At 30.9% G+C, this 24,633-nt stretch overlaps 1 protein-coding gene across 2 annotated transcripts in view; it reads left to right on the top strand.

Annotated features, from left to right (window-relative positions):
- Positions 1–24,633, top strand: part of Pex19 (peroxisomal biogenesis factor 19) — a 100,625-nt gene that overhangs the window by 52,686 nt on the left and 23,306 nt on the right. The window contains exon 1 of one of the 2 annotated variants that reach the window (XM_075362759.1): positions 22,257–22,343. The exons of the other annotated variant lie outside the window; for it this stretch is intronic. The gene's annotated coding sequence lies outside the window, so the exon portion shown is untranslated. Of the gene's footprint in view, positions 1–22,256; positions 22,344–24,633 lie in introns of those variants that run through there. 2 annotated transcript variants of the gene reach the window in all.

Below are 24,633 nucleotides of genomic sequence, written 5' to 3'. Positions count from 1 at the left end.
CGCAGGGATCTAAACGTCCTAGACGTCGTAGAGAGGCAATTTTAAATTCAAAATCTTTTCATCCTCGGAAAAAACCCGTGCAGAAGTGTGCCGACACGAGTTGCATATGTGACGATCGGTTTGTTCATAACCAGTATTTATTTTTCATTTATTTACCGTGAGGGTTATCGAGAAGACAGCAACATTACAAGAATTTACTCTGAGCCGATGTGACGTACATATATAGTTTATGACATTAGGACGCATTAAGCTTTCAAACGGTGCAGGAGTTTTTCATATCGTTTTAGCAGTTCTTGAGATTTACTTACCGACAGACTTTTTTTATCCTACGGTATAAAATAACAGAAAATAAGCGTTTACTTTTTGTTTAATTTTATTTTGATAAAACCGGATGAGAAATCCATTCTATTTTGCGGGAAAAGTAATTAGGAGCGCACTAGTTTACAAATAGTGTACTAGATCGCCTTTAGCGGTCTAGTTTACGGAATAAAGCTAATACTTTTATTTAGAAATTTCGGTAAAAAAAAAATAATTTAGTATAATAAGCTAGAACTAAGTAAATTTAAATAACGCGTAAATGTTTAAAATTAGTTGAATATATTTTCAGAAATATATAACGACAAAACGTTGCGTTTCGTTAAATTAAATTAAATAGTATTTTGAATACTACTTGACTTGTTTCCGGTTTCACGGATAAAATCATTTTTCTACAGTTCAGACACTAAAAATAACATTTTATCTGATTCCAGGAAAAAATATTTTATCGTTTTGTTTTACAATCGCGTTTAAAACCAGTAATAAACAGAAAATTATGAACATAATCTAACATGTACGAATTAATTTTAATTAGATAAATAAGAGGAAGTAAAATTCTAAACAAAATTTATACACATACTGATAAAAATATGATTTAAATTTTATTTTTAAAATAATAGAATTTAGATAATCTAATATCTTCGTTAATTTATTATTAATATTGATGAAGTTAGTTCTATTATGTGCGCGCAAACACTTGTTTAAAATAAACAAATACCAGAAATAATTACAAATAAAAATAATGCAGATATTAAAAACATTGCAAATATCTCCAATTAAATATTCGACGACTATTTTGAAGAAATACGGACTATTAGGATCTTTAAACTGTCAGTAGAGATAATCGGTTTCCTAAATCGTTCGTCTTTTATGCTCTTAAGACTTTTTAATATCTTAGGAGTAGGAAAAATATTCTTACGTTACTATACGAAATTTAGGTAGGGACTTTAAAACTTGGGTTCCTATACGGGACTGATCCAGATCGGAAAACATTTTACTCCGATAAAAAGATCATGATTTTTTTCAAACGATTAGCTTCCAAATTTTCATTCGGCTCCGTCCGCGTTGGTCGTAGTTCCGAACGTGGAATCTGTAAAATCTATGAAAAGTTTCTTGAAATGTGACAATTTTTCTCAAGAAGGGCGAATGTTCTTCTTGGTACCTCCTGGGCGTACGCTCGGCAAAACAAGATGTTCGGTCCGGAAGTTATCGACAAACAGCTTCTAGCAGCCCGAAGTAAAAACCGAATGAGACAATTCTCTGCTTCTAATCGCTTTAGCTTCGTTACCTGTTTAAATTACGTACAGTTCTTCGAAGTAAATATTCTAAAATACTTTGTACTTTGATCGAAACTTTGATTGCGCGTAATTTTGATTTCCATATTACCTTTGCCTGAGATGTACCTTTACGCGAGTTATTTATAGCTCCGAGAAGCTCTGCTACTAGACCGAGACTTCGTTCAGATATTGTAAATAACAGATCTCTTTGCAAATTTATTTAGCGTTTCTGTCCAAATCTTTCGGTCTCGTTCAAAAGTAAAATCAACAAAAAACAGAAACGGCTCTTGAACAGTAGATAATATTTCCATACGTATCAAAATAATGTCAAATTATAATAATCTATTATAAAAATGAATTTCTCAGAAACGTTTGAGGCTCGACTGTTCTCTAGATAAAAAGTATATTATTTATTTACCTTATGTCGTAAACACGAACATAGCGAGACAGATCGCTGTGTACGATGATGAGTAAAGATGTTTGAAACTAAATTAGGTACAGCGATTCTTTATTGTAACTATTTCTTTCCAGAATAGCGGTATTTCCGATCAGAAATACCGCATAAACAACCCTTAGAAGTTTTGAGTTCATTTTTCTGATAAATATATCTTTCCGTTCCGGCAGATAGACCGCGGGGAACAAATGAGGTTTAGATTTTCTACTTGTGTGTATAACGTCTGTCTATCATCAGCCTGCGTTTAGGCAGGGGAAACGGTTAAATTGCAATTTGTAAACTATTTGTTCAAGCTTTATCATTTAGAAAATTAATTTTAATTATTCGTCAAAAAAATAGTTTAATCTTTAAATATTCAATAATGTCGCACTTACTTTCCTTTAATTTTCAAAATTCCTTTGTAGTCCAAGAATTTCAACAACAAAACGATCCGCTTACCGTTCGGCGATATTTTGTTTTACTAAAAAAGGTGAACGACTTTAAAAATAAAAAAAATATTAACGCCCGTAGGCTTAAATTTTGTAAAAGTAAAAACATATGCCTTTTCAAAATCTGGAAAATTTAAATATAAAAATATGAAATCGATTTTAAACATTTGGGATCTCTTAAAACCTATTTTTTGTGGCTCTGGGGAAATGCTAGATCTATTAATTTAAACCACATTCCGAGTTATTTTATCCATATCGGAGGTTACCCGCTGATATTATAGATAATGTTAAGTTACAGAAGCTGGCTCGTTCAAAAACTTTTCGTGACCGAAAGTCAAAGTTCTTTATTGTCCGAGCTAAGTTTTTCCTATTTTTCTCCGTATATCTTTTTGGAATTTCCTAGAATAGTCAATTATAGTTCGGTACCTGATATCATTAGTTATTTAAAATCTTTTTGTGTAATATTTATCTATAAAGTATAATACCAAAAACCCTTGAAAGAAAATGAAAAAAAACGGTAAATGTTTGTAAGCCACTGAAATTAACCAAGCGCTATCGCGGATTTTTTAAAAACAATTGAGAGCTATAAATCTGCCGTATCGCTTATTATTATTTTTTTTTGTTAGAATTAATATGTAACTAACTTACAAAGTATGCAATACACATGCTACACTATAGTTCTGATGATCAGTAATACTATCAGTCTGAATAACTATTTTTTTAAACTAATTATTTATGATTTGAAAATTTATGTGTGTGTTTCTAAATAAATATTCAGTATTTATAAATTGTTATTTCACTGTTCACCAAATTCATCGAGCCCGTATTAAATAATGACTATGGAAAAAATTCTTCGTATAACAAAGACATTTTATAACTTAATTCTTTAAATTTAAACTACTTAATTTTAAGATAATAAAAAATTAAACGTCACAAAACTTGAACAACATCTCTATCTTGTACATCTACGAAGATTTAAAACACTGTAATATGTTATATAGAACTCCGTACGAAAAATTGTATTATTAGTTAACTACAAAATATGTGAAAAAATAAAATTTCTCGTTAAATCACCAACATCACGAGAACCAATAACCCGGTTTAAATAAGTGAAAAAACACAAAAGAAAATTTAAGACTAAATACCAGATTTAACTTTAGTAACTGTATAATTTACAACTCTCTCTTACAGAACGCTGATTAAAGAGCGACTCAATATATGATTACGCAAAAAGATACTGTAAAATACGACAAAACTCGGTTTAATTCCACTGTTCGCCCGGATTCCTAGATTTAAATAAATATATCTAAAAAGAACCGTTCGGATCAAAGCGATAATCTGAGATTAAACTGAACATCGATAAAAACAAACAAACGGACATTCACATTATAGTGTGTCCACGAATAGGTTTACGTCTTAGATCGGCTTTTTATATTTTACTTACCGTATGATTCGGTTGAAATTTCACAGACGTCGAAACACGAAAAATATACTATAAAATTCGCTCAAATTTTTACCGTATTTAAACAAAACGGCAGCTTTCCGAATAAAAATTCTGTTTACAAACACTTTAATTACAGTCTTGTTACTTTAACGATAACAATACGTCGGCTAACATATATTTTGCTGTTATATCATCGCGTTACTCCGCATGTACCGTTCGAAAAATAAAGTGTTTTCCTGCTATATATTTTTACCGTTCATCGGCTCGTTATAGATTTATTAATCGGACATACTATCTGATAATAATACAAGCTCAAACAACGGTAGCGCCGAACGGAATCACATTGTCACCTTGTTTTACCGAACTTCCGATAAAGTGTAAAATCCTCTCTATACTTATCGGATGACGTATCGAATACGTATTCTAAAAACATGCGGACTCAAATTAAACATAAATCTATCGATAAATAAGATTACAGATTTTAATGAGATAAAATTAATTTTTCAGGTTTTTAAAGTTAACATTAAGAAAATTTTTAAAATTTGTTGAAAAATACAAAATTTTATTATTAAAAGTAAAAATGTTCCGTAACCTATTTTTTTTACGTTAAGATAATCATCTATCTTAACACAAGTTACCGATCTATCGGTAACGTGTTACCGATAGATCGAAATTTTAATTTTTAACGAAATCGCCGGATTTAACAGTTCGTGGCTTTATCTTTACTTCAGAGGAAATCGTGAACGCCCGTAATCAAAATACTATCGAGGATTCAAAATCGACGATCGATTTTTTATAAACGCAGTTATGAAATGTTCATTTCAGTTTATGAAGCGTCGAAATCGACGCTTAGATGTTGAACTTCGATTTTAGATTTTATTAGACTTCACTTTATTTTATCTACTTTACGATCGTGGGAAAATTTTAGCCGATAAATACTATTTTTTTTAAAAGTTATCGCACCGGTATAGATAATCTTTTCGCTGTTAAATAAGCGTCCTCGACTATCAAAAACTAGTTTCAGTTTTTTAAGGAAGCTATTTTGTTTGATCGATATTTACGTTTTATTTTTTGTTTCTCGTTTTGGTGTCCGTGGGAAATTTATCTAGAATAGGTCGATAGATAATATATCTACAGCCGATTGAAGGCGAAAACCTCTCGGGTATATATATTAACGTTATTCGCGACCGATTAAAATTTTCAGTGTTTTAACGAAAAGGAAACGACGACAATTATTTTATTCTTAATTTACAAAAAGGAGTACAGGTAATAGTAATAGTAATTTACACGTTCGAATATAAGTCACCGTACTTGTATTCTCCGGGTCAGAATTACAACCGATATCGATAAAAATTCATAAAAAGTTAAGCGGATAGATTTTTAAATATTTGCAAGTGCACATATTATAATCTCGTATTAATAAAACCACGAGTACCGAATTAATAATGCATGTAAGTCCGATAAGGATATAAATATAAGCCCAGAAAAACAGGAACCGTGTTCGCAGAGCCGGTTTTCCTTTCGACAACCCCACACGTAATTTGCATAACACTTTTTGCATACCCGATCGAATCCATTCTTCTTTTGCTCGTTCTGGATTCTGCTAGCGCTAGGGTAGCATTTTTGCAAACATGTTCTTCAACGAAAGCACGAAAATAAACAACGTTGGATCCCTATATAAAATGTACAAGCCTAATACGTATTATCCTCTTTTGTTAGATTTAACGAAATGAAAATTATTAAAATAATGTAATAAAGATAATAATTTTCGTAATTTGGCGCGTTAATTCCCTCAGAATTATTTAAAAGCTACTAAAAAATATCTGTATTCAGAATTTTTCGCGATTCTTAGATCGCTATTTCGGAATTCATGAAAGCCGACTAAAAGATCGCTTAAAAAAATATTGTAACAGATAATACAATAATAAAAATAAAAGCTATTCCAGGTACTGTTGCGGCTTTGCAGCGCCCGCCTGAATTCCCGTGACTAATTATTAAATAGTGAAGCGTCTTTGTACCTGAATTCACGCGTAATTCTTTAATAAATTTGAGCCAAGCCTTTAAAAAATTTATTTAACTCTAGTTAGAATGCGTTTGGAAGCGGTTAAGAGACGATATAAAAAACTTGGCGAAACATTTTAAGCCTCTACGCATCTGTTTCTAAAGCTGAGAAAGAATCTCCCAAATCGCAAGCTATTAAAAAACGTTCTTCAATTTTAGTTACCGATAAATTCATTGCACATCCCAAAAATCTTCTATCTTAATAAAACTCTTCTTTTTGTTATCATTAAATTTTAAAACCTTAATTTACGTATCCGACCGAGATTAGCGCTGCCTCTTCGAATTCGTTTTTGACATGAGTATTATACGGTATAATTTGCCTTTATTAATACCCATAACAGTATTAATAAACGAATAAGACGCGTTAAAAAGTTTTGGATATTCAAAGGTTGACGTCAAAAGAAGCTTCTTTTGCTTCGGGCCGAGTCTGTATCCGACGTATTCCGAATCAATGAAGTTCTGGAACTTTACTGCGATTAGACGTTAAGCGATCGTTTAATCCAACTAATAAATATTACGGTTTACCAATAAATAGAATATCAAGAAAGTGAGAAATAGCCGCAGATAAAACGTCGGTAAAAAGTAACCCCCGTAATTCTGTCGCCGATGCCACGGTTTATCTTTTACTAAAATTAAAGTAAGTATAAGTCTTCAAAACTTGTAGACACTCTCCCTCTTAGTGATGAAAAATAATAATAATCGAAATTAATTCTTACAGAAAAAATAATTACATCATTTTTCTAAGTATACGCAACGGTCACAAAGTTTGCGAAAATATAGAAATCTCAACGGTCTTCCATTACAATTTTTTAAAAGTTTCTCTGAAAATCCAAAAGCTTATTAACAACTTGCATCGATAAAAAATAGTTATGCAGGATTTTTCAGACAAAACTATGATTCTAGATTCCTGACGGTTTTTTATTTTTGCCAAATTGTCGGTTTATTTTAAACGACTTTATACTACTTCAGAACTCTCTTCCGTTAAAAAAAACGATCGCACAGGGGTAGATTTCGTTTGATTTTAAAGCCAGTGAACAGAGCAAAGAAGGGAATCTACGAACCGAAAGATAAGCGCTTAACTTCCGATTCGGCTTCTTAAGGTTCCGTTACATCTAATTTCAGTTTAAGCTTTAAATTAGTCGCAAATTCTTATCGGTCAGTTTTAATCGAATAATTTTAATTAACGACTTCCTAATATCTATTACCATATTTAATTTACGTTTATTTAATTTTTATCTATTATATCAAATTTAACCCCTAATTTTTTATAATTAATTTTTTAATTCGTGATGCCGCTCTGAATAATGTTTTCCCACGGTTTCGCTCTATCCTTACAGACAAATCGCGTTGCGATTCTCTATATAGAAAAACATTTACCCTTACCCCATGCTAATAGGATACGTAATCGTGTGGCCGATCGGAATACAATGCTCATTTTATACTGTATTTATAATACGACATATTTTAACGTAGTTTTCGACACGTGCCTACGGAATCGTACGTTTAACTGAAAAAGGCCTAAGCTTTTTGCTGGAGAAAACAGCACTGAATTCCATAAATTATTTCCTATCCGCATTCGGTTCCTCTGAATTAATTTTTTTATATTTCAGTCTCCGTAATCGGCATCTGAGGTAATCTCGGCAAGATAAATTATAAATCAAAATTAATACATCAAAACTTCGCGAATCAGAGAACAGAAAGGCTTGGTGTCACTTTTATGTAAAAAAGACCGCATCGGTCACTCGAATATTAAATAAAACAATAGTAAAAAACTAAATCCCCTCTATCTGACATCGACTAAACTAAGTTACAGAAGTTCAAAACGAAAACTCCAGCACCTCTACTTATCCTATCCTAACCGACACAAACGCTTTTAATTTACAACGGTACAGAGACCTTAACACAGTTCTATCGCCACACCTCTTCGACAAAGAATCGATATCATTAAAAACGAACGAACGAAAAGAAAACCGTTACCCAAGACTCGACACAAAAACTGAACGGGTGAGTCCGAGCTAAGCGACACTTACGTAAATCGATCGATAAATTATTGACAAAATTCATAAATACAAGTCTGCAAATTAGGAACAAATTAAATATACTGAGTCCAACAACAACATCTGACGATTTAAAAAATGAAGTGGAGGCATCGGTTTTCACAAATTATACTTTATTAAGAGTATTAAGCTTTGACGACCGCATCGGAAGGGTCGGTAGAAGAAAGGAAGCGAGGAAGAAAAAGGACGAAGTTAATAGAGGAGGTAAAGATCGGAAACTACAAAGGGACGAAGTAGAAGGCTCGGGACAGATACGGATGGAGACAGAGATGGCGTAAGAGACCTGTCGCCAGGAGAACAACGCATGATGCTGAAGAGTACTAATAATCGGAGGTCCGATGTTACCGGGTATCAATAGCGCATAGTTGCACGGTTTCACGGTACATATCGATAAGGTTTCTTTACAAGTAAGATTTAACTAATTTAAAATAAACTGTAAAAAAATTAGTACTGATAACCTACAAACGAATGAGATTTATATTTGCTGGAACAGAAAATCGATAGATCTTATTAAGAAGTGTATTTATTTATTTATTAAAATGATATCCGTTACCGTGCAGATACTGCTGAGCCCGATTCTGAAAGCTTAACATTACTATGTTATGTTTTCAATCTTAAAATGGTATGCGTAGCTTAGCTAGGCTTACCATACGTCCGGGATTAGCCCGGACGGTCCTGGGTTTTTAGTGCTGTCCGGGGTTTGAGAATTTTACGAGTGGCGAGGATTTTTTTAATTTTTTAATTTTAGACTTATATGTTTGACATCGCGTTTTAAACATTCTCTTAAGCCGTGTATCTCTCAACCGACCTTGAAGCAAGCGCTGACATCGATTTTGACGGAGGCGTGGCTACCGGTCTCGCCACTACTTTTTACTTAGTCATTTGGCAATACAACAGGGGTAATGTGTATATTTTGTTTTCGTGTGCGAAGAAATCGTCTACACATTTTTGATCGTTTTATCTCTATTCTTTTTTTGTCTCATCGTTTAGCAACGGGCAAAATAAAATGTGCGTTTAAAGTTAACCTGCAACAGAAACACAAATTTTTTAAATTGTGTAATGACAATAATGAACGTGTTTATTGCACACTACGTACTGGAGAATTTTCTGTCGCACATAATGGAAAGGGTGATATTGAAGACCACGTGAAAACAGCTAAACATAGAAGTGCTATTAATGCTACGTCTTCAGCAAACATAAGAGATTTTTTTAAAGTCAAAGATAGGAATAACAAAAACAGTGATCTGGAGAGTGCTGCTAAAGAACCTACATTCTCATACCACACTGCTAGAAACGAACTCGGTTTCAAAACATCAGACTGCACATCTAAACTGGTTAAAAAGTTATATGACCCAAAATTTTCATCTGCTAGAACTAAAACCGATGCAATTATTGTTAATATTATTTCGCCATTTATATTTGACAAAATTTATATTTTTAGTGTTGCGTTCTTTAGAAAACATTAATTATGTAACAATAACGATGGATAGCTCAAACAGATGTGAAGTAAAACCTGTTCTGATTGTGTAATATATTGCAGTCTGGAGGAGGGAATTCAAGTTAAACTTTTAAATTTCAATGAAGTGTCAGATGAAACTGCTCAAATTTTGACTCAATATCTTTTGCAGTGTGTGAAAAAATACAGACTTGAAATAAAGTTGGTTTGTTATACTGCTGATAACACTAACAGTAAATTCGGTGGTGTGAAAAGAAACGGGAATGAAAATGTGTTCAGAAAAGTTCAAAGTGATTTAGATAGACCTATTTTAGAAATTGGTTGTTCAGCCTACATTGTACACAATTCAGTACAAACAGCATGTGACTTTCTACCCTGGACATAGAAAATATTGTTATAAAAATTTATAAATATTTTCACAATACACAGTAAGAGTAATGAAACATAAAGACTTCTGTGAATTTGTGGAAACAGATTACAAAAAAGTATTATCTCATAGCAACATAAGGTTCCTTAGTTTGTTACCTGCAATAAAAAGAATTCTTTCCATTTTTGATGGCCTAAAATCATACTTCTTATCTTGTGACAAATGCTAAAAATTATTTGATCTTTTTGAAAATCTAGAAACTAACTTTGAAAACTAGAACTGTTTTTGTGATTTTTATATGGTACTCTACAGTTATTTGACAATGTAATTCTGAAATTGGAAGCTAATTCTATCACAGCAACAGAAGCATTTCAGACACATTCTGAATTAATTTGTCAACTTCAGGAAAGAAAACCCCACAAATTTATACCATCCTCTGCCAAACAATTGCTATGCACTCTTAAAGAAAATGATGTTCAGGAACAAAAATTCTTCTCAAGCGTAGACAATTTTTATAATTCTAGTATCCAATATTTAGAGTTGTGGAGAACCAGTTTTGATAAAGTTAGTAAATTTCAGTGGATAAATTTATGAGCTGAATTTGCCTGGTCTGATTTAGAAGAGAGTGCACAAGTTGTTAATGAAATTATAAAATATTCCATAAATACTGATGACCTATTTGATGAACGTACATTGCTGAACGAGGTAATTCAAAACCAAAGAGTAGGTTGTGGTTCAAGTTCTAAAAAAGTACCAGATACTATTGAAGAGAATTGAAAAGCAATTTTTAAGGTGTTCCAAAAGACTGATATTTCGTATTGCAATATTTCTAAAGTGGGTGAGTTTGCGATATCTTTGCCTGGGACATCTGCTCCAGTTGAGAGAGTTTTTTCAATTACCAGGAACATTTGGTCTGCAGAAAGGGGTAGACTTTCAATATCTACTGTTAAACATCTGCTAATTGTTAAAATTAATTCAAAACTTTCTTGTTGTGAATTTTATGTAATTAAAACAAACCATTTCTGAAAAAAGTCATGTCTAGTGAAAAATACAACTGAATAAATAAAGTTTAATGTTTCAGTAAACTGTTAAGACTTTTAAGTAATTTCAAAACTATATCCTGGTTGGACCCAAAAAAATATGGTAAGCCATTAACCGAATTCATTCAGTTGTATGAATCAAAGAATGTAGAATCTTTTAAACAAAAGAGTGCGGAGGTAAACTGTCAGGAGATCAGTAGAGTCGATTCTCATCTCCAAATCGAGAAACGATGTGTCCAAATAAGTTACGAGCACCGGTCACGTTCACAGGCACTGCACTCATATAAGTTTATTCCCGAAAAGATATTTTCAACGCCAGTAATTTGCGATAAACTGTACCGTTGAGATGAAAATCTTTTCATCAAAAAAATTACAAATCATCCTACATTTCAGGATGATTTTGCGATTTATATAACAGGATCGGTGTAGGCCTACACTGTTCGGTCATTTATATAAGAGTATATCTATTTTTCAGCAAATGTAAAATAAATTTATGCTTCTTCAAAAAACATAATCTTGACAGTTCTGAAGCTGCAACATGCTGTGCAATGACTTTCTTTTCACCATCAGCGACTTAACACTCAAGCTGTAGTTTCCTGAAACGAACAGATCTCGATCAACCCCGATGATTTTGTGTCATATGTAGAATCTTTTTAAAGTTTGCTGCTTCATGAGAGCTGTGTCGTGAGGTGGAGCATGCGTCGCCTACAAAACTTTCACTCAATTGTAATTTCAGACTTTCTTAAACTAAATGGTATGACGGTTCAACAGTAGACCGTGCAGAGCCCGCTGCAACAAGTGATGTTTTTGAGGTAAAAATGGAATAAGTAATCTGCAATATGAGTTATACAAAACGATTAATTGTAATGAAAAACATCAATGACTAGAAATTTTTTGAAAATGTTTTCATCTAAGTAAAAAAATGTGTATTAAATTTGATTCGGTTTACTGTTTAACTACCAGGAAACTACTTTGCTGACAATATTTCTACAGAAAATGAAAATAAAGTTTATAATAATAAAGAGAACTTTATTATTTACAATAAATAAAGTTTTATTTTAATAGAGCTGAATAAGGCTATTTATAATAAATAGCTTTTACTATTTATAAATGTTGCAACATTACTGAGATTTTGTGTTACTTTTCTAAGGATGAAAGAAGAAAAACATGTGGAGTTAAGAAACGGGGACTGTTTTTTTAGCTGTTAAACAGAAACTCTTGCTCTAACAGTGAATTTTGATCTTAAGATGGTGAGGGGGCAAAGTTATTGAACTGAAAAGTTACAGAGGATAACCAAATTAATCTGTAATACAAGTAATCTACACTTTTATTGTCTCAAATAATGTATTTATAATTAGGCTAAGTTTTATATTTTATCATTAATAACTCCCATGTTAATAAACCCATGTTGTACTGCTGGGAAGGAAGAACATGATATATCAAAAGATATTTTATTTATTTATTCACTAATTTAAATACAGTTTAATGACGAATTACAGTCACCCTACTGTTTTGTTTTAAGAATGAAGAATTTTATTTTCTATTTCAAAAAGAAGTGTGTTTTTATTTAAGTTGGAAAATTACAAGGGAAGGAATATATTTAATGCAGAATAGTACAAACAAAGATTGTGTGTAGAAAAGAAATCTTAAAATTGAATTTAAAATCATAGTCTTAAAATTTAAGATTCAGCACGTTACACCTGTCAACTATAATGATACCGGGCTCTGACTTCATCTGATCTCAATCATCAATATGTACCATAAAATCGGTGATGCAGTTAAGAGAGATCTCTGTTAAACAACGCCCAATTAAGATTGTGCAATTGTTCCAAAATAGAGTAAAGGTGTACACTTTATTTGTATATTCCTCACAAGCATACTGAAAAATTAATGCTTGTTATTCACACTATATTTTATGTTTCAGACTGTCTGTTTTCTCTTAAAACAAATACAAAGACAAGTAATAGTTGTGCTGCTGTGCTCTGATCCCTTTGGATTCTGATGGACTGCAGCTCCCAAATAGGTTCCATATTATTGGGAGTTTAATTAAAATAAAGCAAATAACTTCAATATAAAACAACAAAAAACATTCAAAGATTTTGTTGAAGTTTGTTAAGTAAATAGCTTCAATATAAAATGCAAAACTTGCTGAGATATTGTTGTTAGTCATTTTTAATTCAAATGAGTTCCTTATGTGATGCATTATTTTATTTGCAATTTAGTTTTATGAGAGAATCAGAGGATAGTTATCAACTTAGGGAAACTGCTGTAGAAATAAAGCAGTGAGTAAGATGAAAAAGAATAAAGCCCTGGATCCAGGAGGTATGCCAAATTAATTCTTGTCATGTGCTCAAAGCTGTGTAGAATATATAATGAAGTTATTCAGATGTGAACTGACTGAGAAGGTTTCTGTAATATGATGTTTGGGTAAATTTCATACACAAGAAGAGCAGCAAGAGTGAATGTGTAAACTGCAGAGATGGTAATGCAACAGCATCAATGAGCGAGCTATACAAATGAGTTATAAAAAGCAAGACTGGAAAGTTAAACAGATAGAGGAGCAAATTGATTTCTGTGATAAGAGGTCATATACAGATAGTATTTTCTTTGTTAAACAACTAATGGAAAAGAAGACAGAACATGTACATTTTGTTTGTTGATACTGTAGATGGTTACAATAATGTCCATTTAATAAGCTGTAGATGGTGCTGAGAAGGAAATGAAGGATAGGAGTAATATAAATTTATATTGTTTAATAGTACTAAATATTTATATAAAATACCACTAGTCAGATGAAAGTTGGAAGGAAGCTCTCAAATGAATAATTTGTGGATAAGGATTGGAATAAGAATATTTTCTCTCCCTTTTGTGTAATACCTCAAGTGAAGCATTGAAAGAATAGCTAATGTAGTGGTTATGCATGAGATTGACATATATACATATATATGTATATATATATATATATATATATAGTTATTTTAGCTTGATCATCAGATCTTAGTGATAGAGGATGAAAATGACCTAATTGGTATGGTCACTGATTAAAAGAATCAATAAAAGAGAAATTTATTATTTTTTTGTACTAGAAATGAGGTCTCATAAGTATGAAGAAATCACAATATATGATAGTGGGGGCTGGCAGAAAAGATTTAGAATTTATACAGGTATGATTAAAGCAGTTAAAGAAGAGAAGACAATTATACAAAGAGTAATACTGTTATCAGATGGTTACAATGATTACAATATTGGGCAAAGAATTAAACAGGGTCAAGCATTAGAAGGAGGTCACATCCTACTTTATGAAATTCAGCTAATAAGAGTAGGATGGATCAAAGCATTTGTGAAGCTTCCTTGGAAAGTTGTGCGACATATATTGTGGAAGTATGGAATATGAGTGTGAGGACATGTATACAGAATGTAAAGGTGACATGACCAGACCAAATAAGAAATGGTGAGCCAAGAAGAAGAACAAAAGAGTAAAATCCAACTGTAGAAAACACCAAATGGAAGCAGCTGACTCTTCATGGAAAATAGAAGAATGAAAATAAACAAGATTATTTGCCGGAGAAAGTTTTTCATTGTAAGCCCCAAGAATGAAGCCCAAAGGGATCAGCCTATAATAGAGGAAAAAAAGATGTATCAGTGAAGAGGGAAAGATTACAAGAATTTATTTTGTCTAAAAGAGAAGCTCAGACAGCAGAATATGAGAAATAACCTCTAGTTATAAACATTTTCCACAAGTAAGTATTTTAGGAAAGATTGATTTTTTTTCAGTGAGTGATTATTATTTAATTATTCATATCATATGAATTTTTTTACAAGATAGCATCAGAATGAAACAATGAGCTGCATTCAACCACTGTTGATCAGGTTGGGAAACTGATTCTTCTCTGCTAAACAAAGTTTAAAGTTTGGAAATATTTTTTTACAGAAATTGTTATTTTAGTAGTTATTCATACGAACAGATCTGACACTAACACTCCAGATCTCTTTTGCTTGATACTGTATTTTCACTCTATGTCTAATAATTTTAAACATAAATATAATATGGATTGTAAGATTTGTTTGTTAAATATTCATGACTGGCATGCCATTTTTCTGAAACTACAGACAAGTTTGAGAGGAATTTAGGCATAATTTAAATGAAAAAATTAGTAAATATTTCAGTTACCCATTATAAAGGGAATTAGTATTTGACTTGAAGAGATTGTCATTATTTGAGGGGTAGAGTTACATCTTGGCAATTATTTGATGAAAGACAAAATATTTGAAAAGGCAGTTCTAATTATTCTAACAGTTATTCTGTTAGATAACTCTTATTCTAACAGTTGATTTGAATAATGAAGGTATATGGTTGTGTTCTTAGATCTGCGGTTGTGTTCTTTTTGTCAGTCTAATAATCAGTAGAGTGTTTTCAGTTGTGTAATTCAGTCAGATTGCATATTTCATTTTATAATCATCTACCCCAGATTGTATGAAATGAGATGTTTTCTCCTTTCTCCCTTTTGTCAGGGATTAAATCATTTGATTTCTTAAATGGAAGTAATTGGCGTTCTCTAACATCCTTTTGCAAAGATTGTATACGAATTTATAATAATTGAACTGTGTTCACATAAGTAAGTATATAATAATGATGCCAGTGGTGACTATGGTAGTGATATTTATAATAATAATAGTAATGATAAAAACTATTATAGGTTTGAATGATTATTAAGCATTGTACAATTGTACCTTATCTGATTTTATATTTTTCCCTAATCATTTTATTTTACATTTTTATACATTTTTTCCTATTCTTTTGTTACTATTTTAGTTTTTTATTTATATAAATAAATTTAAATACTTTGTAACAATTTAAATTAAATAACATGACCTACCGATAGCCCTTGATCTTGGTTAGCAACTTTTGGTTTCTTATATCATAAGATCAAGTATATCTTTCATTTGTAATATTATTTAAATAAAGACTATTGCTGCTGCTAATTTAAAACACATCAAATGCAATAGGAACAGGGAAGACAAGCACATTTTCATAACACAAATTATTATTTTTGTAAAAGAGAATCTTTTAATTTTATTTAAATAAATTAGTAGGAAGATCATTTAATTGGGAGTAGATTATTAAAAATGCTGATAGCAGCATAATAAGTTCCTTTTTTTATACAACAAAGTATTACGAAAAGTTACATGAAAACACTTCTGTCATTTGCTTTCTAAGAAACAGATATTGTCATTGTTTAAGAATACCTGACCATTTTTTTAGTGAAGGTTGTACACTTGTAAACATATGGATTGGTTAAAAATGTTTAATGTAAGTCATTATTTACTTATGGATTCCAAACAATAATCTGACAACCTATTCTTGTAGCTTGGGCTACAAGAGTCTTCCTTTTGACATTTTGAGCAAATCAATAGAAATGGTAATACTCATATATTTTTGATGGAAATATATTTAGTCATAATAAATATTTAATAATAATCACAAGCTTGGCGCTTTATTAAGACACTTCAAAGCAACACAGTATTGTTTGACTTTGTTGTAAATGATATCAATTTGATCATCCCAATAGAATTTGTCCTCTTGCAAATACCCAGAAACTTAGGCAATAGAGAGATACTATCGTTATCATTAGTGGGAGTTCTATCCATACAACTAGTGATGTTAGGTCTACCTTGAGAAGCACAATGGTTTTATGCATATTTAAAGTCAGACAGTTGCAATCCAACCAGTAAAAATTAATTGAATTGCTACTATAGAATTTTCTATTTTTTAATAACAGGTACACTTGTGCCATCTGTATACAGGGTATGAATAATTCAAGAATGATGATTTAAGATTGTGTGGCAGATCATTAATAAATAAAAGAGCTGGGGCGAAAGGATATTTTCCTGTAGCACTGGATTCTACCTCTTGAAATTAGGGGCCTATGTTTTCCATGTATTCTAATCGAAAGATGTCATTTTAACTGCCTGTTCATGGTCAGTAAGATACATATGACTTCAACTAATTGTAAGCAGCCCCTTTGATACCATAGTAAATAAGTTTTTTCATCGATAAGAAATGTGGAACTAAATCTATTACTTTACTGAAATTGCAAAAAATTGAAAAGGGGATTTTTTTTATCTATTATATTTCAAATATTTTCTAAAATCAGGAGGAGGTGTGGCTATTCAATCAAAGTTTTTAAAACTATTTTTTCACTATATAGTATGTATCTTTATAACTATGTGCCTGTAATATACTGTCCACTTTTTTACATAAATAGGTTGAAAATTACCTCTTTCTAGCTAGATAGAATAGATTACTTTTCAATAGCATTAACCAATAACCTAGATTGAACATTAATATTATTCAGAATACTTTACTCTAACTTTCATCAGATTCCTTATTTCTGCCCAATTTTGAACTTCTAAGGAAAAATGATGGTTAAAATAAATGATTTATAGCCATATCATGAACTTTAATGGAGAAAAATAATTAACCGTATTTAATCTGTCTTCTGCTTATGACAAAATGCTTTCAACCATTGCATGGTGTTTTCAGTGAACTGAAATTTGTCATTAAAAATTAATCTTTTAGATTGTTAAAGTTCAGATGATAGGTAGGCCGCTTAAATACATATTTCAGGCTATTTGCAGAACGTAAACTAAAATCTATAGACAACCTTGATCTGTAGTTAGTAATGTATTGGCTAAAGCATACTTTGAATTTAACTGAGGCAATCAAAAAAGAAATACTAAAGCATTCTTAAACTTAAGTAGAAAATAAATAAAGTAAATATTATTCTTACAGTATTATAATAAACTAATGTTTCCTTAAAAAAAAATTAAGTGGTATTAAGCAGACTGTTTAATTTAATAATATAAATGTTAAATACTGGTGCATAGTTCTAAGTTGAGATGATCACAGATATCTCTGTATTCATGTAAAATAATGTACAAAAACTACGTAATCATTTAAAAAAGACTACTGAGAGTGTATGCGCTGAAAGTCATTAGTGTGTGGGGAGAATGAAAAATGTGTGTGTATGGAGTAGAACATCTTAAGTGTTAAGTTGATTTAATTACAAAAAAGGTTAAGTTTTTAATTTTTCTTTCTTACTTTTAATTTAGATAAAAATTAAACTTAAATAAGACATCAGTGTATGTATGCAAATATGGTCTCTTATAAGCGCAGTATTACATGCTAACATATTTGTTTTAATTTAAATCAACTCCAAAACATAAAAAGTAAAATGAAGTAGTAATATTTCTGCATTGATATTTATTGTTTTATTTCCGACTCAGACAGGTCAAAAATTAAGCTCATGTATAGTCAGAATGCAATTGAATAGCATTGCCTAATCATTCTTCATGTTGTAGCATCATGGCTTTGGAATATCACCGCCTATGATTCTTTATCTTATAGCATCATGGCTTCTTCTTCTGTTAAATGTTAAAACGAAGCGAAGTCATTTCACATCTGAATTTCTTAGGTAAGCAACATGAGAAATTCTGGCCATCAGCTGCTAGAAAGTAGTCTATGTAAAGAAGATATGAATATACAAATAGAATGTGGTTCTATAAACTGGTAAGTTAGAAAATTTAAGAAGAGAGCTGAAAATAAACAGAACAGATGTAATTGGAATAAGTAAAGTGAGAGGAAGAAAAGAGTGATTAATAGAAATGATATTATAATATACTATTCAGAAAAAATGACTCATTCTACATAAAGATATATCAAAAAGTTCACGAAGGACAATTTTTACTAATAATAACTGTGAGAATAGGTATTGATAGTGGTTGCTGTCTGTATAGAAATTAATCCAAAGGATTTGATTTCAATGCAAGAATGTGTGCCAACTAGTCTATATATAGATGATGCAATTGAAGTAATGTATGAACAGTTAGAGAAATTATGTGAGAGGAAGATAAAGATTGTTGTGAATTAATAATGGGGGATTGAAAAAGCTGCACTAGGGGAAGGACAGAATGAACAAGTAGAGAGAAAGTATGGACTGAGTGCAGGGAATGAAAGAGAGAAAGAATTGTTGAGTTTTGTAAGAAAAATTATTCATAATTGCTTTAAAAATCATAAAAGAAGAATGCACACATGGAAATCATCAGGAAATAAAAATAAAACAGATATCAAATTGACTACATAGCTATGAAAAAAGTAATCAGAAATACAATTAAAATGATTTCATGGATTGCGAAGAGCCAACATTAACAGTAATCTTTTATTTCTTGTCACAGAAATATTGAACAGAAGAAATGCAGAAGACAACAGAGCAAATGAATTTTAGTAGAATATGAAAGGTGTCATTTAAACAATCGCAGAGCAAGTGATTGGTTTCATTAAGGGAGGAAAATGAAGGAGAAAGAAGCCATTCATTATCAGAGAGATGTTTGAAGAAACTGAAAACAAAAGAAAATACAGTAAGAATTAAAAAACTAATGGAAATTAAATAATAAATTTAGAAGATTAACACAAAAGCAAAGAAGAAATAGCTTGTTGACAAATGTTGTCATAGACAACATAGATTTAAAATGATAGTAAAAGTAAATGTATCAAAAAATAAAATCAATGACAAATTAAAAGAAAGAAGATTACAGACACTAAAGGAATGTCCAGTAGATATTAGAGATGGCAATCTCTACCTCTCTGTGTAAGTGTTATACAAAGAGAAGAAATACTTAAAAGGAGAAGAAATACATAGAGGAAACATACGATTACAATAGAAAATCAAATGATGTTTCAGTGATCTGTTTTAAATAATCTGTTTTCCTTTTCAATTTTAAAGTTTAATAGTTTTTTAAATTGAATTTTTAATCTATTTTCCCAAAACAACTTTTTGTAAGAAAAATACTTACATCACAATAAATTATAATTAAAACCCTTAATGAAAATTGTAATAGCCGGGTGGCAAATTTAATAAAAGGTAAACAGTAATAAGCTTTTATCCATTCTTTATTCATATCTATACACTCTTAATTTATTAAATTTTATTTAGGAAGTTATGTAAATATATCAGTAATTACTTTGCATGACATACCCTCTACCCACAATGTACTTGTTCATCATCAAGGAAAATTATTGAGGTTTAAAGAACTTCTTTTTTGCTTCTCATGCCAGCTCTATAAAGCATCGATGGCCTCATTATATCCCAGTTGCTACACAATAGGTTAATTTTCCATTTGATCTCTTCCTTCAAAACGTAATTTTCCCCAATTATGCAGGTATTAACATTTACTCTCAAATTGTGTTTGATGTCTATTAAAAATATTTTAAGGCCTTCATTCAAGAAAACTTTTATAATAATTAATAATACAACTCTAATTAATTGGTACTTTTTGTTTAGACATCACAACGGTGACAAAGTATTTGAAGCAGAAGAAGGACTGATCCCATAGGGAAAGATACCCACCATGTGACAGTTGCAGGCGTCATGCCACCCCCTTCGTACCTAGCCCTTATGGGCTTTACCAAAGGTCATCTTCAAAACCTCGGTGATAGGCATCTCTGCATCTCTCAGCCTCGTTCTTTCCTTAGTCAGGATGCCACCGATGCGAATGCCACATATGACATTCCCGTCGGTGTACTACTATCCCTAAAAACAACAAACCTAAAAAAAAAACATATTACGTTATTCCCAAACAAGATTGAGTAAACAAAATACGGAAAGGAACAACTGAAATTCACTATCTACCTGAAGGTAAAAGAACTGAGTTCAACACGCAATTATAATAAAACAAACCAACAACAAAAACTTACCAATTATAAAACAAACAAAAGAAGAACAGGAAAGTCCAGGAGGTACTCTAAATACCTTTGGCAATCCTTTTTTTGCCAAATAGTATATGAAATTCTCAACTATTATCCATTTGACCTGGTTTTGCCAATTGACTTGGAGATCCAGTGCCAACCCGATAATATCGAGCCGACAGATAGTCTCCATGCATATCAACTTATACTTTGAACAAACATACAGAACATGATGTACATCGTCCAATTGTCCGCATTACAGACACATTCCTGAGTCCACCAGGCTGAACCTCTGCAGCCTGTCCCGGAAAGCATCATGCCCAGAACGATATTGTGTCACATACTTATTCAGGTGCACCCAAGATACGCCCTGTAAACTAACAACATCAGGAAACAGACCATGCATATAACATCCACCCTCTACCTCAAGCAGTATAAATACATAAAACCACTAGCCTAGATAGCCAATTAGGCTACCTACACAACTAAATATATTAATATTACTAATAATATTCAAACAAAAGCCCTTATTAACACAACAAGAACAAAGAAATCCAGACTGTAATGATCACTGACCAAAATGAAACTATAAACAGCTAAAAATAATACAATTTATGAATGAGTTAACAGAGCCTATATAGACACAACCTCCCTCACTCGCGCTGTGTGTTGAACTCCCAGAAGAAGGACTGGTGAATAGTAAGATTAAACACATTACAACAATCATCTGAGAGATATTGAAGCTAGAAAGAAAAAAAATTCTTATTTATTTGAACCACTGTCATATTAAAAACATTTTGATAATTTTTAGATTATCTAATAGGATCAGTTGTATAAACGACTAACCAAATCGAATTTATTAAATATAGCATTTTTAAAACTCACCTCATAATCTTTCTTATGGCCATCTTCAATGACTGGTGTTGCATCAGCTGGTGTTATTGTTGGTGGTGTTTTTAATAGGCAGTACCAAACATCTCATTCATACAAATCACAAATTCACCAACTATAACCTTAGTATTTTACATGTAAACAAAAAATAGTCTATGTCTACATCTTAAAAATTATGCAATATACAAACAACACACAACAAAAACATTTACATGACCAGACTTAATTCAAGAGAAATAGTTATGCATGCCCTTTCAGGCGTGTTTGATTAAAACTGTGTTTTAGTCAATTAAACGTTATTTATTTTGTTTTATTATAAGTAGAGAGTGGATCAGAATAAAAATACTATTATATTGTAATAATCGTATCTCATTTGTAGAAAATTATTTTCGCGTGTTATTTTCAAAACAGATTAGTTTGTTGTATCCTTATTTTTCGATTCTTGATGGTCAAATAGCTTTCAGTATAATATTCAATGATATTTTGGACAGCTCTTACTATTACCGCTAAAACATGAAGAAAGGTCAGACTGTAAACTTAAATATCACTCATCGAATTGAAATTCAACCGTTTTCTTAAATAAGTATGAATGTTACAATTTTAATTCATGAACATGAATTATAACTTTTTTATTATATGAACTATTGGTATCTCCCTTAAATAATTTCCACTATGCCAATCTACTCTTAAATTCCTGATACTACACAGACTTAAGTTTGGTAACAATGATATCAGCTGATTAGTTACGTCTAGCCTTGAAGAATTTGAACGTGACTTGTAAAGTGGGTATGTCCGTGAAATTTTAATTGTAAGTAAAAGTTAAAAATACTTTAATTTTTTAATTACTAATTTTTTATTTGAAATCAGATTTTGACTGAAAGAATTGTCGAATGAAGTGTTTCCTGAATTAATTTTAGGTATTACAAACTGAAAAAAAAATTAATGGGTTATGTATTTAATATTATGATATATTATCTAAATTAATAATTAAAAAAAAAGAATTATTTTAGTTTAATCTTTCTTGAACTACTGTAATGTTAATTGTCTCTTTTTAGACAAACGGTGGAATATAATTTTTTTTAATATAAAATTCATCACTTTGAGGTTAGAAAAACTAATAGTATAATGCAACTGACGTTTCACTGTGTTCTTTAGTGAGTGGGTATAGAAATTCAATATGTACGTTTACATTTCCACACCTAATGGAATTTTTTTCCCTGCCCTTCAGATATAGTATTGCATTTGTGCCATTACTTTGGGTTATAACATTATGCATTTTAAATTTCAAGTTGTAAATTTGTTTCATTTTTTAACAGAATGGTAAATAATCAGTAGGAAATCTTAAAATGCAATACCTTTTTTTTTTTTGTAAATTGTCCTGAGTTTTTTGCTTTGCAGTTTGAGTGGTAGTTTTTAAATTTTGTAGCAGTATTTTTTAATTAATACTATGCAAACAGATTTGGAAAATTATTATTTTTAATTTTAATGTTATATACGTATAATGATAAGGAGGCTTGCAAGTTCTGAACCAGATGAAATCAGATTCACTGCAATAAATTAAATATAACAGTTTTTAAACTGACTGCAGTTCATTTTATTTTAAAATTAAAATTGTAAATGATCTACTTGTGTTGGAATGCAGTATTGGTATTGGATTAGATTTCGAGGCATATTTGGTATGTGTTCAAAGAGGATATGTGATTTCAATTGTTGGTCCATTTTGAATGCTGTTTTTGTGTGAGTATAATTTGGGTTGCTCAAGTATGTTTAGTTTTTATCCTTTATCAGTTATGTTTAAGATTATGTTGTTGATGGTGGCTGTTTGACTTGTTTCAATGAGATGGTTTGTGACAGTATATTCAGTGGTGAAGCAAAGTACTACTTTATATATTTTTTATCGTTGTTAAAAGCTACAATGTTTTCATTACATGCAGAACTTTGTATAGTTAGAGGAGTCATTGTATAGATCCCAGTTGAATAAAATTTAATTATGAGCTGTTGTCTGACATATATTTTGTTGTATTAATGGTTCTTTGTGCTATTTTGCTACCTGTTTTAATGTGTGAACAATTTTTTGTGCGTACTGTGTAAGTGATAGTAATTCGCATTATTTAGTTACAGCTAAGACTAGTGGTTTTATAGAAAAACCATTGACAGCATACATAAAAGAATCGATAAAACAGTTAATAATTGCGCCAAAACTACCTTACCACAGTACAATAGAGAAGAAGAATCAATTAAAGCACGGATAAAAATTACATGTTGCCCTCTATGTAGCGACAAAGTAAATATTTTTAAAAATCACTTTAACATCTTTAACATTACCATGGATATGTCTAGGAAATTTTCCTCTATCCTCAGAAACGATAAAGATAAAACTAGACTCATCGAAAGAGTGGAAATATATAAATTGATTTGTAAAACAATAAATACAACTTAGGATAACTAAGGCAAACTAAAATAAAGTGAAACTAGAATAAAGAAGTATTTGGCTCATTTTAAATGTTGAAGATAAGAGAAATTGGCTGTATTGTGGTCTGGAAACTGATCACAAAATTAGTTTGTTAGAAGTAATAGTTTTTAAAAATGTACATAACAAACAGGAGTTAGATAGTTGGGGAACTTACTTTATTAGTAGTGAATCAGAAAGTTTATTGTTGAATAAAATTAGTGACCGACAGCCTTTTGATTTTTAAATGTACTTATATTTTTAATTTATTAATATATTTTTGTGAAAGTTTTCAGTCACAACAGTAAATGATTACCTCCTCCCACACATTTAGTTCATGTACAGGGGTATTTCTGATCGGCTTAAGGTTCATGCTGTCTTTCTTTGTTGGAATAATTTTTATCGATTCAACCTGCAATACATTGTGATAGGCAGTCTGAATTCGAGGTTTAGATGGTTTAAATATTTTTAATAAAAATATATACACTTTTTATTTTGATTTTCATGGTTGTTTTATAGTGTTTCATAAGTACTGTTCATTTGGCAATTAATGTTTCTGTTTTAATTATTATTTCTTCCTTTCTCATTTTTTGTTTATCTATTACTATTGAATTTTTCTACAGTATCTACTGATAATGATAGTTTAACT

Source organism: Lycorma delicatula, chromosome 4 (genome assembly GCF_047948215.1).
Source record: "Lycorma delicatula isolate Av1 chromosome 4, ASM4794821v1, whole genome shotgun sequence".
NCBI classification, from domain to species: Eukaryota; Metazoa; Arthropoda; class Insecta; order Hemiptera; family Fulgoridae; genus Lycorma; species Lycorma delicatula.
The sequence above is the reverse complement of the archived record's forward strand: the minus strand, read 5'-3'. Positions and strand labels throughout refer to the sequence as shown.